The 15,845-nt window shown below is 39.7% G+C and overlaps 1 protein-coding gene and 2 pseudogenes across 2 annotated transcripts in view; 1 reads left to right on the forward strand and 2 right to left on the reverse strand.

Moving 5' to 3' along the window:
- The window catches only part of SLC16A10 (solute carrier family 16 member 10), a 117,812-nt gene that overhangs the window by 89,100 nt on the left and 12,867 nt on the right, over nt 1-15,845 (reverse strand). The gene's annotated exons all lie outside the window — the stretch shown is intronic.
- LOC105864902 (heterogeneous nuclear ribonucleoprotein A3 pseudogene) lies at nt 1,400-3,596 on the reverse strand (annotated as a pseudogene).
- On the forward strand, nt 6,736-6,802 carry LOC142871329 (uncharacterized; annotated as a pseudogene).

Raw genomic sequence — 15,845 nt, forward strand, 5'->3', positions numbered from 1 at the left:
AAATCGTACTAGATAAAAAACAGAATCCACTATATAGAGATAGGCATTTACAACTTGCTTTTTATATAGCTTTTAAATATGTACTTTGCATTATGAAATATGGAAAGCATTCAAAAAATTATAGGTACTTACCAACCAACTTTGTCAAATCTTAATTTCTTGTAATATTTGCTTTAGAATTTAAAAAAATAAATTATAAATTATAGAATTTAAAAAATTAAATATGAGGGGCCCCTCGTATGGTCCCCTTCTCCACTCCCCTCCCTTCCTTCGGAGAGATAACCACATCCTATATTGACTAAATATCAGTCCTATGCATGTTTTTATATTTTCATTACATAACTATGTTTCAATAAAATATAGTTACTGTATTTCCCTTGAAATAATTTAATTGAATTTACCTTCAGTTCTAAGATACACATTTTTTCCACATTTTTCCCTATTGTAACATCTCTAAAATGCAATGCATCTTACAATCCATAATAAGGCATTACATCACAGTTTAATTGGCAGCTCCCCACTTTCTCAGTGTACGTAAAATAGTGGATCTTAGCATCAACATAGCTTTTAGATTTTATGAATGTGGTAGTATCGTTTGCCTTTAAAAAAAAAACGTAAATGGTATATTACACATTGTACAACTTTGTATTTTCACTCAATATTATATTTTTGAGATTTACCAATGTTGTTACACGTACGCAACATCTTTAATGTCTTCATTTACTATGACACACTACAGCATTAGAGGACATTTAGGTAAGGCAGAAATCCTATGCTTGCCAGTGGAAATGGTTACTACTGATGTTCAAATGTGTACGCTTACATAAAGAAAAGGTGTAACAAACAAGATAGAAATAAGAAAAAAGGAAGGGGAAGGAGAGAAGAGAAACAGAAGAAAGGTTTCCCTGCTTGTTTGATTTCTAAGTAGCTGGGGATAGCAGCTGGGAATAAGTAAACTTGATGACTCAGGAATAAAAATGACAATAGGAGGAATTGTTTCCTGGAAATCTGTGCTGTTGCTGCTCCCCAGTAGCTGCTGCTACTCCGGAGCCCAGCTGGAAATGAAAGCTGCTCACTTCAGCTGTGCAGGCACTGAGACCCGCCCCGACACACACCTGGCTCTACTCAGCTGACCCCTCTTAAACTCACACAGAGCTAGCTGAACACCAGCGTCATTCAGTATTATTGGAAAGTAAAGGTACAAAGGTGGGGCTGCTGTTGTACCTTGGAATTGTCGACAAATTTGTTTATTAAAAAGACCTGAAGTGCAAAATAAAATAAAAAGACAAAGGTGAGGCGATGAGGAAGTGACATTTACACAACTAAAACTGAGCCTCATTCATTGTTTCCTCAGAGGCTGCTCTTCCATACCCCTCCCCATTCCCCTCTTCCCCCTCATTTATATTCCTCTTCCTCACTATAATTTTAGTCAAGAAGTCCATTTCAAAGACCTACACCCACTGTCTAATCTACACAGTAATACACGAGTGCCTGCACACATATGCCTCACAATGAAAAGCCATAGTAACTACAGAGATTTTGCTGACAGTACATAAAAAATTTTCCATTACTGATTTCTGAAATGAAACTCCAGTTTTACCTTATTGAGATTTAAAAATGGCAAGTAAATAGAACTGAAACTCCTGATAGCTTTTTCTTTTTTCCTTTTTTTTTTTTTTTTAAAAAAAGTTAAAAATTCCTAATTTTTTATTCCCGGTACCACTACCACAATTTACAGAGCAATATACCTGATGTAATGAAAGGAAAAAGAAAAAGAAAAAGCTACAACAGATAAAAGACTTCAGGAATGTACATCTAATTGACCCTACCTTGCATTAAGCAATAGCTGCACTTTTTGCAAACTGTGGCTATGACAGTCCTGAACAAGAAGGGTTTCCTGTTTAAGCTGCAGTAACTTTTCTGACTATGGATCATAGTTCCTTCTGTGGCAGATTTTTACAGTTCCTCTAATGCATTTGGGACAACTGTCTCAAAGTAACCTGCAGCTTTCCTGACAACTCTTTGCTCTCTCTCCTGCTAAGAACTATAGCCCTTTTCTGCTGTTTTTAGAACCTTCTGCTACCATATCCACCACTTCCACCACCAGATCCATAACCAGCACCATATGGACTGCCTGAGCTTCTTCCGCCAAAACTGCCCCCCTTTCATGGGTCCATAATTTGATTGCTGTTGTCCACTATAATTTCCAAAATCATTACAGTTCCCACCACCACCATAGTTACCACTTCCAAAATTTCCTCCTTCATTGTAACCATCATATCCTCCTCCACCACTGCCATATCCACCACCTTGGTTTCCATATCCTGGTCCACCACCATAGCCTCCTCTACTACAACCAGGACCACGGCCATAGTTGCCACCATCACCTCCAAATCCATTGTATCCACCATCACCTCCGTAACTACCTCTGCTGCCACCACCTCCACCACCATAGCCTCCTCTTCCACCAAAGTTTCCACCACGGCCAAAATTACCACCACGACCCATAAAGTTGCCAGATCCACCTCCCCGACTTCTTTGCGATCCAGCAGACTGCATCTCTTAGAAAGGGCCTTTTTCACTTCATAATTATGCCCATTAATAGTGTGGTATTTCTGAACAACAATTTTATCAACAGTATCATGATCATCGAAAGTTACAAAAGCAAATCCTCTCTTTTTTCCACTCTGCCTGTCTTCCATAACTTCTATGGTTTCAATCTTGCCATACTTTTCAAAGTAGTCTCTCAAATTATATTCTTCTGTATCTTCTTTAATACCACCAACAAAAATTTTCTTTACTGTTAGATGGGCACCAGGCTTTACAGAATCCTCTCTAGAAACAGCTCTCTTTGGTTCCACAACACGCCCATCAACCTTGTGTGGTCAAGCACACATTGCTGCATCCACCTCTTCAACACAAGGGTAAGTCACAAAACCAAAGCCCCTAGAATGTTTTGTTTGGGGGTCTCTCATTATCACACAATCTGTGAGTGTGCCCCATTTCTCAAAATGTTCTCTTAAGCTATCATCTGTAGTTTCAAAGCTCAGACCACCAATAAACAGTTTACTCAACTGCTCTGGTTCCTTTGGATTATGGCCCTCCATTTTGAGACCAGACTCACCTCTTCCATCGAGTTCAATCTTCTTTTTTCCTTTCCATGCAATCCAAAAACACCTTGCTGGAGGCAGATTGTACTTTTTAAAAAACATCCTCCAGTGGGGTTTTTTAAATTTTTATTGTATTTTTACAAACACATACAAATTGTGATAATTCTTACAGGGATGCATTATATTACTAATTAATTCTTGTATGTGTATTTTGCCCCTTTACCTCCATTTGACCATAAGCCAGTTGGAAAAAAATGGCAATACTTTATTACCAACTAACAGAAATTCACATATTTCTTCATATTTATTAAATAAATAAAAACATTATTGAATTCATTAATAAGTGTGACCAAAGAAAACTAGCGTTCCCAAATTTAATTTATTAATAGGCAAACTATATCTTCAACTTTTACAAAGATGGTATTTTATTTTATTTTTTTGAGACACAGTCTCGCTTTGTTGCCCAGGCTAGAGTGAGTGCCGTGGCATCAGCCTAGCTCACAGCAACCTCAAACTCCTGGGCTCAAGCAATCCTACTGCCTCAGCCTCCCAAGTAGCTGGGACTACAGGCATGCGCCACCATGCCTGGCTAATTTTTTCTATACATATTAGTTGGCCAATTAATTTCTTTCTATTTATAGTAGAGACGGGGTCTCGCTCTTGCTCAGACTGGTTTTGAACTCCTGAGCTAAAACAATCCACCCGACTCGGCCTCCCAGACTGCTAGGATTACAGGCATGAGCCACTGCGCCCGGCTACAAAGATGGTATTTTAAATTCTAGTATATTTTATTTAATATAGGGTAATGGAACCAAATTGCCCCAAACTATTTCATTGGTTTTTCCTCTTCCAAAACATAACTGTAAGTCATAAAATCTGCTGGTGTTTTGGGGCATACTGCAACTGAAGTTCCTGTTACCTGCTGATATATTTGAAGTGTGCTTGAACAAAAATTATTGGAACATTCTTTCAACTCTCAAATTTGATTAGCTCACTTTCTTCTAATTAACCTACAGCCTTCAAACTCTGGGATTATTACTGCCATTTCTATACAGTCATTTGTTTAGTGCACAGTCTGCCTTAATACTCTCCAAAGTGAAATTGCAAATAAAAACCCTTTTTGATTTCTACTAATTAACTAGACTTTGGAATGTGCCACACCTATAATCTGTATTAATGTGTGAATACAAGTTTTGCTTACTCCATATGAAGTATTCAGAAAGAATTTATTAAACTAAAATAAATTCTCCTTGCAGTGAAGGACTTTCCTTTGTTCAAAAACATCACTGAATGCCTACGATGTGCCAAGCACTATGCTGGGCAGTACAAACATAATGGTAAACAAAACAGACACAGCTCCTACACTCTCGGACCTTCCAAGGCTAAGTAAGAAGACAGACATTAACAAATAATTACAACTGAATAGCTAGAAAGTAAAGGCCACAATTTGTCCCTTGCATAGCATTTGCCCAAGTTAAGCTCAGTACAAACTTATATCAATCCTTCAGTTTCAAAAATACAAACCCTGTACTCAGTAAAGGACTTTGCTGAGTTTATAGATCAAGAGTGATACAAAGAACCGGCCAGGCGTGGTGACTCACGCCTGTAATCCTAGCAGTCTGGGAGGCCGAGGCGGGCAGATTGCTCAAGGTCAGGAGCTCAAAATCAGCCTGAGCAAGAACGAGACCCCATCTCTACTACAAATAGAAAGAAATTAATTGGCCAACTAATATATATATATATATATATATATATATATATATATATATATATATATATATATATAAATTAGACGGGCATGGTGGCGCATGCCTGTAGACCCAGCTACTCGGGAGGCTGAGGCAGTAGAATTGCTTGAGCCCAGGAGTTTGAGGTTGCTGTGAGCTAGGCTGACGCCGCAGCACTCACTCTAGCCTAGGCAACAAAGTGAAACTCTGTCTCAAAAAAAAGAGTGATATGAAGAGTAAAGAGAGATAGGATGGTAGTGATGGGTACACAGCACTGTGAATGTACTTAATGCCACTAAATTGTACACTTAAAAATTATTCAAAAGGAGGCCAGATGCAGTGGCTCATGCCTGATATCCCAAGCACTTTGGGAGGCCAAGGTGGGAGGATTGCTTTAGGCCAAGAGTTCAAGATCAGCCTGAGCAAGATAGCAAGGCCCTATCCCTACCAAAAAAAGATATTAAAATGGCAAAATCAGTTAGGCACAGAAAGACAAATACTACATGGCCTCACCCATATATGGAATCTTAAAAAGTTGATCTCAGAAGTGGAAAGTAGAATGGTACCAGCGGCTGGGTAGTAGAGGGGAGGGGAAAATGGGAAGATGTTGGTTAAACGATATATAATTTAGATAGAAGAAATAAGTTTAAGAGATATATTGTACAGCATGATGAACACAGTAATGATATTTTGTACTCTTGAAAAATGCAGATGGCTGGGCACGGTGGCTCACACCTGTAATCCTAGCACTCTGGGAGCCCGAGGCAGGGCAGATCATTTGAGCTCAGGAGTTCAAGACCAGCCTAAGTAAGAGTGAGACCCTGTCAAAAGAAAAGAAAGAAGAGAGGAGAGGAGAGGAGAGGAGAGGAGAGGAGAGGAGAGGAGAGGAGAGGAGAGGAGAGTAGAGGAGAGGAGAGGAGAGGAGAGGAGAGGGGAGGGGAGGGGAGGGGAGGGGAGGGGAGGGGAGGGGAGGGGAGGGGAGGGGAGGGGAGGGGGGGAGGGGAGGGGGGAGGGGAGGGGAGGGGAGGGGAGGGGAGGGGAGGGGAGGGGGGAGGGGAGGGGAGGGGAGGAGAGGGGAGGGGAGGGGAGGGGAGGGGAGGGGAGGGGAGGGGAGGGGAGGGGAGGGGAGGGGAGAGGAGAGGAGAGGAGAGGAGAGGAGAGGAGAGGAGAGGAGAGGAGAGGAGAGGAGAGGAGAGGAGAGGAGAGGAGAGGAGAGGAGAGGAGAGAAGAGAAGAGAAGGAAAAGAAAGAAAAGAAAGAAAAGAAAGAAAAGAAGGAAGGAAGGAAGGAAGGAAGGAAGGAAGGAAGGAAGGAAGGAAGGAAGGAAGGAAGGAAGGAAGGAAGGAAGGAAGGAAGAAATTAGCTGGACAACTAAAATACTAAAATATATATATATATAAATTAGCCAGGCATGGTGGTACATGCCTGTAGTCCCAGCTACTAAAAAAAAAAAAAAAGAAAGAAAGAAAAGAAAGAAAAGAAAAATGCAGAGAGTAGATGTTAAATGTTCTTCTCACAAAAAGTAATAATTATGTGAGGTAATGTGTTTGTTAACTAGCTAGACTTAACCATTCCACAATGCATATATATACTTTAAAATATCATGTTAAGCCAGGCATGGTGGCTCATGCCTATAATCTTAGCACTCTGGGAGGCCAAGGCAGGAAGATCTCTTAAGGTCAGGAGTTCAAGACCAGCCTGAGCAAGAACAAGACCCCGTCTCTACCAAAAACAGAAAAAATTTGCCAAGCATGGTTAGTATGCACCTATAGTCCCAGCTACTCAGGAGGTTGAGGCAGGAGAACCACTTGAACCCAGGAGTTTGAGGTTGCTGTGAGTTGTGATGATGCCACTGTACACCACCCAGGATAACAAAGTCAGATTCGTTGTCTCAAAAAACACACACATGTGTAAGATGTGCCTCCCTGGAACCTTGTTATGATGCTAGCACATTACCCCTCTGACATAATTAATTAATTAATTAAATGGTAAAATTTATGCTAAATATATTTGACTGCAATAAAAAATGTAAAAAATTACGTTAAGGTATTAAATGTTTAATCAACTCCACCCAAAACTTAAAACATATGAGTACTTCTGAGTCTCCAATGGTAGTATAAAGAGAGAAGGTGCCAGGAGCGGTGGCTCACACCTATAATCCTAGCACTCTGGAAGGCCAAGGCATGAGGATTGCTTGAGCTCAGGAGCCCGAGACCAGCCTGAACAAGAGCGAGACCCCGTCTCTACTAAAAATAGAAAGAAATTAGCCAAACAACTAAAAATAGAAAAAATTAGCCAGGCATGGTGGCATGTGCCTGTAGTCCCAGCTACCCGGGAGGCTGAGGCAGGAGGATCCCTTGAGCCCAGGAGTTTGAGTTTGCTGTGAGCTAAGCTGATATCACAGCACTCTAACCCAGGCAAGTGAGTGAGACTCCGTCCCAAAAAAACAAAAGAGAAGAAGTCTTATTGTACAGAGGTAAAAATGGACAGAAAACATGAAATTGATTGGCTTTGATTCTCTTCTAATCTTATATCAGTTGTACAGTTCACCTTCTCTGCTTACCTATCAGAACACAGAGTAGAGGTTGGGGGGTACACAATCTTAGAAACTGGTTTCACTGCAAATTCATGGTTTCTAATCTTTGTTGGATTTCAACTCTTTTCCTTATCACTAATCAGCTCCCAAACCTTTGCCACCCTCTTCAAATCTGGTACTCAACCCTAGAGCCACATGTAATGACCTCTTCCATTTCCTGATCCTCACGAAACCTTGCTCCCATTCTTACTTTCCTCTTTCCAGGTCCTGCATAGGTGGGCCCTCTGGCAAACACTCCTGTCCACCAGTGGTGCTCTGGATTCCCTCATCTCTGATCTGCTCATGAACTTCATTCCATCAATGAGTCACTTGGTTAACTTGACCTTCCTTCTCTCCACTGGGCCCTTCTCCCCAAGCTACTCCCATCTTTAAATAATTATAGTATCATTACTCTCCCTGACTCTAACCTTCCTCCAGTTCCCACCTTGTTCTTCCCTTGACTTCACTTCCTCACTTCTTGGCCTCCACCCCATCTCTACCTCCCAGTCACTGCTCCACAAATTCCACTCCCTGCACACTCAAGCCAATGAAAGTGTGATGGCTGAAGTTGTCAGGGATTTCCCACTGATTCATTTCAATGGACTTTCTTTGGTCCTTTTTAAATACAGGGAATCTCAGCCATATTTAACTCTCTTGATTGGCAGCACTACCTTCACCCAATCCCCTAAACCAAAAACCTGTGACTCTTTCCAGAATCCTCCCACTCCCACTTTTTTACATCTTTATTCAGTAACAATTGTTTTTCTTTTTTTTTTTTTTTTTTTTTTGACACAGGGTCTCACTATGTTGCCCAGGCCAAGTGCAGTGGCTACTCACAGGCACGATCAGAGCTCACTACAGCCTCAAACTCCTGGCCTCAAGCAATCCTTCCACCCCAGCCTTCCAAGTAGCTGGAACTACAGACATACACCACTGTGTCTGGCTTCAATTCTTTTAACTAAAAAAAAAAAAAAAAATAGTATTATCTTAAGAAATTTTAAAATACAGATAAACAATATAGAATAAAATTAGAATAAAAATAGGGTGTGCCAGAGAAATGAAAGAACACCCTAGGGTAATGGAAATGATCTGCATTATGAATGTGATGGTAGTTACATGGCTGTATACATTTGTCAGAGTTGATCAAATTGTACACTTAAAATTCGTGAATTTTATCATACGTAAATTATCTCAATAAAGCTGACATTTAAAAATTAAATTTTTAAATGTGCCTTCTAAAATGTGTCCTACCTAAGATTTTTAACCCTACATTTCTTTTCTAAAGACCTAATTTACATTTTAGCTCTAAGTGAGTCAATCTCATATATATTATTGTGTTTCATTTGATAATGACACAAATTCCTCTCTACTGATTGGAAACAATACTAGCCAAATTTTGTTTATTTCTAGAAACCTTATCAAGGCAACAATTTACAATGTACATAAACAAGTGAATTTTATTATTATCAAAATGGCATTATTTTGATTGTGATAAATAAGCAGTCTCTGATTCTACCTGCACAGCAATCTCTTTTGCCCTCTTTGGGATTCCGTGGGAGCCTCCTGAATAGAGACCTCACACTCCATAGGTTGAATGCTGGTCTGCCTTTGAGGTACTGTACCCAGGTAGAAAACATAGGACTAGGATTTCCTCCCTTCTTTATTCCCTTAGGATTAAAGTGTATATGAGGGGACTTGAAAAAGATCACGGAAAAATGGAATTAAAAGATAAAAATAGGCCGGGCATGGTGGTTCACGCCTGTAATCCTAGCACTCTGGGAGGCCGAGGCAGGCGGATTGCTCGAGGTTGGGAGTTCGAAACCATCCTGAGCGAGACCCCGTCTCTACTAAAAATAGAAAGAAATTAATTGACCAACTAAAAATATATATGCAAAAAATTAGCCGGACATGGTGGTGCATGCCTGTAGTCCCAGCTACTTGGGAGGCTGAGGCAGGAGGATCGCTTGAGCCCAGGAGTTTGAGGTTGCTGTGAGCTAGGCTGACGCCACGGCACTCACTCTAGCCAGGGCAACAAAAGTGAGACTCTGTCTCAAAAAAAAAAAAAAAGATAAAAATAATGGCACCAAAAAAAGATTAAAACAAAAATATAAACTGTATTTGTCAACATAAGGTCTATCAAGGTCAAGACAGGGCCGGGCACGGTGGCTCACACCTGTAATTCTAGCACTCTGGGAGGCCAAGGCAGGTGGATTGCTTGAGGTCAGGAGTTCGAAACCAGCCTGAGCAAGAGCGAGACTTCATCTCTACTATAAATAGAAAGAAATTAATTGGCCAACTAATATATATACAAAAAATTAGCCGGGCATGGTGGCGCATGCCTGTAGTCCCAGCTACTCAGGAGGCTGAGGCAGCAGGATTGCTTGAGCCCAGGAGTTTGAGGTTGCTGTGAGCTAGGCTGACACCATGGCACTCACTCTAGCCTGCGCAACAAAGCGACACTCTGTCTCAAAAAAAAGGTCAAGACACTTTTGTAATCAATGATATCAGCCATTTAGTCCATCTATAAAGAAATGAGTTTCCTGGGAATTTAACCATGTCAACACAGTCTTTACATCATTAACTGAAGAAAAATGGGTGCCCTTAAAAATATTTTCAAGATTAAAAAACAAAAAAGGAGTCAGAAGGAGCAAAACCAAGACTGCTAAGGTGGTTAACAATTTATTGTATATTTAAAAATAACTAAAAGAATGGAATTAGACAGTTCCTAACACAAATGATAAATGTTTGAGGTGATGGATACCCCCAATTTTCCTGATTTGATCAGTACACACCGTATGCTTGTATCAAAACATCACATGTATCCTATAAATATATACAACTACTATGTATCCATATAATTAAAAATAGAATTTTTTAAATAAGTACTTTTCTGCTGTCCTAACAACAAATAAGAAGACTATCATTTTAAGAATGAATGAAACAATGTTGACGGTGAAGCCCACAGTGGCAGACCATCCACATCAATTTGCAAGAAAAAAGTCATCTTGTTCATGTCCTAATTGAAGAGGACTGACGGGTAACAGCATAAACAATAGCCAATACCTATTGCCTAATTATTTCTCATCAAAAATCTTGCAAAATTACCTTTGATGAAAGGAATGAACAGGAGTATTGTGGTGGTGAAGGACCCTCTGGTGATGCTTTCCCATGCATTTTTCTGCTAACACTTTGGCTTTCTCACAACACTCTCATAATAAGCAGAGGTTACCATTTTTTGGCCCTCCAGAAAGTCAACAAGCAAAATGTGATGAGCATCCCAAAAACCTGTTGCCATGATCTTCAGCAGACTACTTTTCCTTTGCCTGGACCTCTTGGTAGCCATTGCTTTGATTGTGCTTTGTCATCAGGATCATCTGAGTAAAGTCATGTTTCATCTCCTGTTACAATTCTTCAAAGAACTACTGTAGGATATTGATCCCACTTATTTAAAATTTTCATTGAAAGCTCTAGTCTTGTCTGCAACTGATCTGGGCACAAGTTTTGGCACCTGTTGAGTGGAAAGTTTGCTCAACTTTAATTTTTCAGTCAGAATTGAGATATCTATGGTGTTGGTTATTGTTTATGCTGTTTCTTTTTATTTTTTTATTTATTTATTTTTCCATTTCTTTTTCTTTTTTTCTTTCTGCTCAAGAAACTGAAGTCTATGTTTATGCTGTTAATCATCAGTCCTCTTCAATTAGGGCATGAATAAGATGATTTTTTCCCTTGCAAATTGATGTGGATGGTCTGCTGCTGTGGGCTTCACCTTCAACATTGTCTCATTCCCTCTTAAAATGAATTATCCATTTGTAAACTGATGATTTCTTTGGGGCATTGTCCCCATAAACTTTTCACAAAGCATCAATGATTTCACTATTCTTCCACCCACATTTCATCATAAGTTTGATGTTGTTCTTGCTTTAATTTTAGCAGAATTCATGTTGTTCTGAAAGGGGCTCTTTTCATACTGATGTCTTATCATTCTTAGTGCCTCAAACTAGATCCTGTTCAGAACATAATATTTTGGTGCAAAAAAAATTTTAAATCTGTGCATAGTTTTTTCATAATACACACTTTCCACGAACTTTTTGAAGACTCTTCATACTTTTCTTTATTCCCATCCCCACCACAAGCCACAAGATACTACCTCCTCCCCATGCAATGGTAGCATTTAATAAAAAAAACAGTACTTACACAATGTTGACTCCTTCAAAATGTTCATTTATTTAATGCATAAATAAACAGAACTGCTGCCACCAAAAGACTCACTTCCTAAACCATCTATATTCAAACAAATTTTATAACATTATTAACTTGCCTAATTCTAGTAACCAAAATGCATACACAGTTGCAAGCCTTTACCTGTGAAGACAGCTTTGTTAATCCTCAGCTAGGGCTAAGGCTCTGACTTTGTCTAACACCCACCCACCTGAAAACCTACCACAAGATAGTGTTTTAACGTATTTTTCCTGTTGTCCTGTACACAGTTTCCAGAGTTATAGAATGATCATGCTACAATGCAGGGAGGAAAGGGTTGAAGGCAACTAGTTTCTATTCACTTATTATTAGGCTTAGGAAAGCTGATCAGTTTTGACAGTTCTAACTAACTCACTGACTTGCTTTCTAAAAAACTAAGGATATTTCCAGCTCAATAGAGTAATTATCCAAAGATTAGTGACCAGTGATTAATTTATCCTCTTAAGTAACCATAAATAATAGGGATTACATTGCCTTGACGTTTTCTATAATCCATTCTTGGTTGCCACCAGACACTCAAAGTCATCATGATGAATTAGAGGAAGAAGACTAATTAATTGGATTAAGCATTACTTTTACCAGATTTTTTAAAAATAGTCTGATTTTTTATTTAAGTGGCTCAATATCTGTTTCCTATTCAAAGTTACAAAATATAGCTACCACTTATACAAAATTAATTATAAAAGCACATACACAACAAATGAACAAAGTTATAGAAAACTGTGTTTTGAACTCAATACCAAAAACTGACATTGCTCTTTTGTGATTCCTGACCTTTGTTATTACCAAGACTCTTTCTGACTGCTGTGTTGGCATGAGATTTAGAAGACTATATAGCTTCTGCTTCCTAAACTCTAAGAGGAAAAAAACATGCTTTAGCTGGACTTCCCTTTTCCTTCCCTCCCCCATAATTGTTAGAAATCAATCTTTACCAGTCAGAAAGCAAGTACTTCAGTTCATCCCAGCAGGCACAACAGCAGATGAGCAGGTCAAAATACTGCCTTATACCCTGACATCTGTTTTAATATAGACCTTGTAAGTGAAGCCAAATGATATTAAAAGATGAAACAGTTACTGGAAGGATGTGGGTGTTTGGGCTTACGAAAAGGGACAGATACCCTCTTGCACAACTGTCAATTCCCTTTCATCCACCCCCAGCTGTTACTGGTTCTTCCTCCAGGGTCACTGCACTTCCAGCACCTTCAGTTTCAATCATAAGAGAGCAATTCAGAACCTGAGTCCTGAGAGATTACAACACAGCACATGAGTCAACACACACACCCCACATAGAGGCACTGTGCCAACCTGCTCAATAACAATAGTATTTGACATATATGCAGTGCATTGTGCATCTCAAAGTACTCTGATATTCTATTCTCTTGAGTTTCACCACTCACTGTGTGACACAAAACTAAGACAAAATACACCTGTGTGTGGCCAAGCATCCAGTTATTATCTCAATTAGGACCGACTACATTCCTGGCCAGAAAGTACCACAAGAAGACACCTCCTCCCCTGTCAAACCTCAGATGTCTAACATGAATGTACAAAAACAAGTCATGTTTCTTAATAAACTGTATAATATTCCACCCTAGTCCTAGATAGCAGAGAACATAACTTCATTTATTTTAGTTTTTAGTAGCTTTCCTAGATAATGTTTTTAAATGAGTAGAACCTACACTTAAAAGAATTAGCTGTTTTCATTATGAATTGTCAATGAAGTAGCTGGCTCATTTACTAAACTCTGTGAAGGATGATGTATAAAATAACATCATCTGCTTGTTGAACGGGTTTTCCATCATTGTTGATACTTTACATTTAAATTTGAAATACATAAATTAATTGAAACAATTCCAAGCTATTCTCACAGTCTCTTCTAGAACATCTTGAAAATAAGACTCACAGACTGACTTAATTACATCACAAATGAAAGAAAGAATAACATGCCAAAAGTCTTAGAGATCCTATCAAATTCAAGGGGGAAAAATCCCAACGTCTTAAGACAAAATTCTGGGAATACTTATAATAGTGATAGTAAAAAAATACAGGCCGGGCGTGTGGCTCACACATGTAATCTAGCACTCTGGGAGGCTGAGACAGGAGGATCTTTTGAGTTCAGGAGTTGAAGACCAGCCTGAGCAACAGTGAGACCCCCATCTCTACTAAAAGTTGAAAAAATTAGCTGGGAATGGTGGTGCATGCCTATGGTCCCAGCTACTTGGGAGGCTGAGGCAGGAGGATTGCTTGAGCCCAAGGAGTTTGAGGTTGCTGTGAGCTAGGTTGACACCATGGCACTTTAGCCCAGGTGACAGAGTAAAACTCTGTCTCAAAAAAATAAAAATAAAAAAAATACAATCTGAGGCCGGGCGCGGTGGCTCACGCCTGTAATCCTAGCTCTCTGGGAGGCGGGCGGATTGCTCGAAGTCAGGAGTTCGAAACCAGCCTGAGCAAGAGCAAGACCCCGTCTCTACTATAAAAATAGAAAGAAACTAATTGGCCAACTAATATATATAGAAAAAATTAGCTGGGCATGGTGGCACATGCCTGTAGTCCCAGCTACTTGGGAGGCTGAGGCAGCAGGATTGCTTGAGCCCAGGAGTTTGAGGTTGCTGTGAGCTAGGCTGACGCCACAGCACTCACTCTAGCCTAGGCAACAAAGTGAGACTCTGTCTCAAAAAAAAAAAAAAATACAATCTGATCTTTAGAAAGATGCAGGACTGAATTAGATAAATCTAAATGCTAGAAAGATGTTTTAAGGAATGAAGTTTTGTTGATTTCAATGGAAAAGAACTAAATTACCTAGGAGCAGCCACTGGATCTTCTCAGGGAAGAATTGCTGGGTTTCTATAATAATATTATCTAATATTAGGATATGTTCCTCTTAGAGACATGCTCTTTCCAAAGCCCCACCTCTGGCCTCAGCTTCACTCTGAGACTCCTCCTTTGCATTTTCAGATCTGCCTGCCATCACCCCTAATGTCCTGCTGACCTTCAATACTCTACATATCTAAAATGTGAGCCAGCCTTTCCCTGGCAACTCCTCCTCCTCATGCCCCGTTCCTGTCAATGGTAACATCTGACACTATGGACATAATTTGTAGGGGCCAGTACAAAAGGAAAATGTATGTGGGGCTCCCTGATCAAAATTTACTAAGACACAGGCTCCAAGTCTGTACAATAGTGAGACCCGCCTCTACAAAAAATTGAAAAAATTAGCCTGGCTTGGTGGCACTTGCCTGTAGTGCCAGATTCTCAGGAGGCTGAGGCAGGAAGATTGCTTGAGCTGGAGGCTGCAGAGAGCTATGATGACACCACTGCACTCCAGCTGGGCAACAGAGTAAGACACTGTCTCAAACACACACACACACACACACACACACACACACACACACACACACACACACAGGCTCCAGATGGCATTATCTGTTATCTGTTTTGACGTTCTTCATCACTGTCCACACCCATCATTTGCCAGAATTCCTGCAGTCTATCCTTTGAAATGCCTCTTATCTGTCCTTTCGTTCCCATTTGCACTGCTACTCCTCAAATCTCACCCAGCTTTCTGTCAGGGGCTTTGTAATTCGTATCCCTCCTATTTCTTTCCTCTGCACCACAGTAATAGTTACACGATAGGATTACTAGCTAAATAAAATAAAATAATATAAAATACATAGTAAAACACAGTAGACACATTCAGTATTAGAACTGCCTCCTGCCCCTTGCCTAGGCCTTGTACCCTCATCTGGAATACCCTTTTCTGTTAAATATGCAGACAAAAGTCTAATCCCTTAAGGCCTAACTCAAACCCTACCCCCATGGAACCCTCCCTAATCAAGTCAGTCAGAATTTACTTTACCTTCCTCTAAAATCCTGGATCTTGTTTGCACTGCATTTAGCATGTATAGCATATTGCCTCAGAGTTATATATGTACATATTGTTTTGTCTCTCTCATAACCTCTCAAAAGCATGGAATAAGTCAAATTCATTTCTGTTTCTTGCCTGGCCCTTAGTACATATTTTGTACTTAACAAATTAAATGATTTTTATATCTTCTTTTAAAAATAAATAAAAGCAAAAAAACTAAAGACACACACACCACATCTCAAAAAATTAATTAACAAATAAAAGATATTTTCAACAGAATTAGCCTGAGTCCAGAGTAAAGCTGAGGCAAGG

The sequence above is a fragment of the Microcebus murinus genome, chromosome 5 (genome assembly GCF_040939455.1).
Source record: "Microcebus murinus isolate Inina chromosome 5, M.murinus_Inina_mat1.0, whole genome shotgun sequence".
In the NCBI taxonomy this organism is placed as follows: Eukaryota; Metazoa; Chordata; class Mammalia; order Primates; family Cheirogaleidae; genus Microcebus; species Microcebus murinus.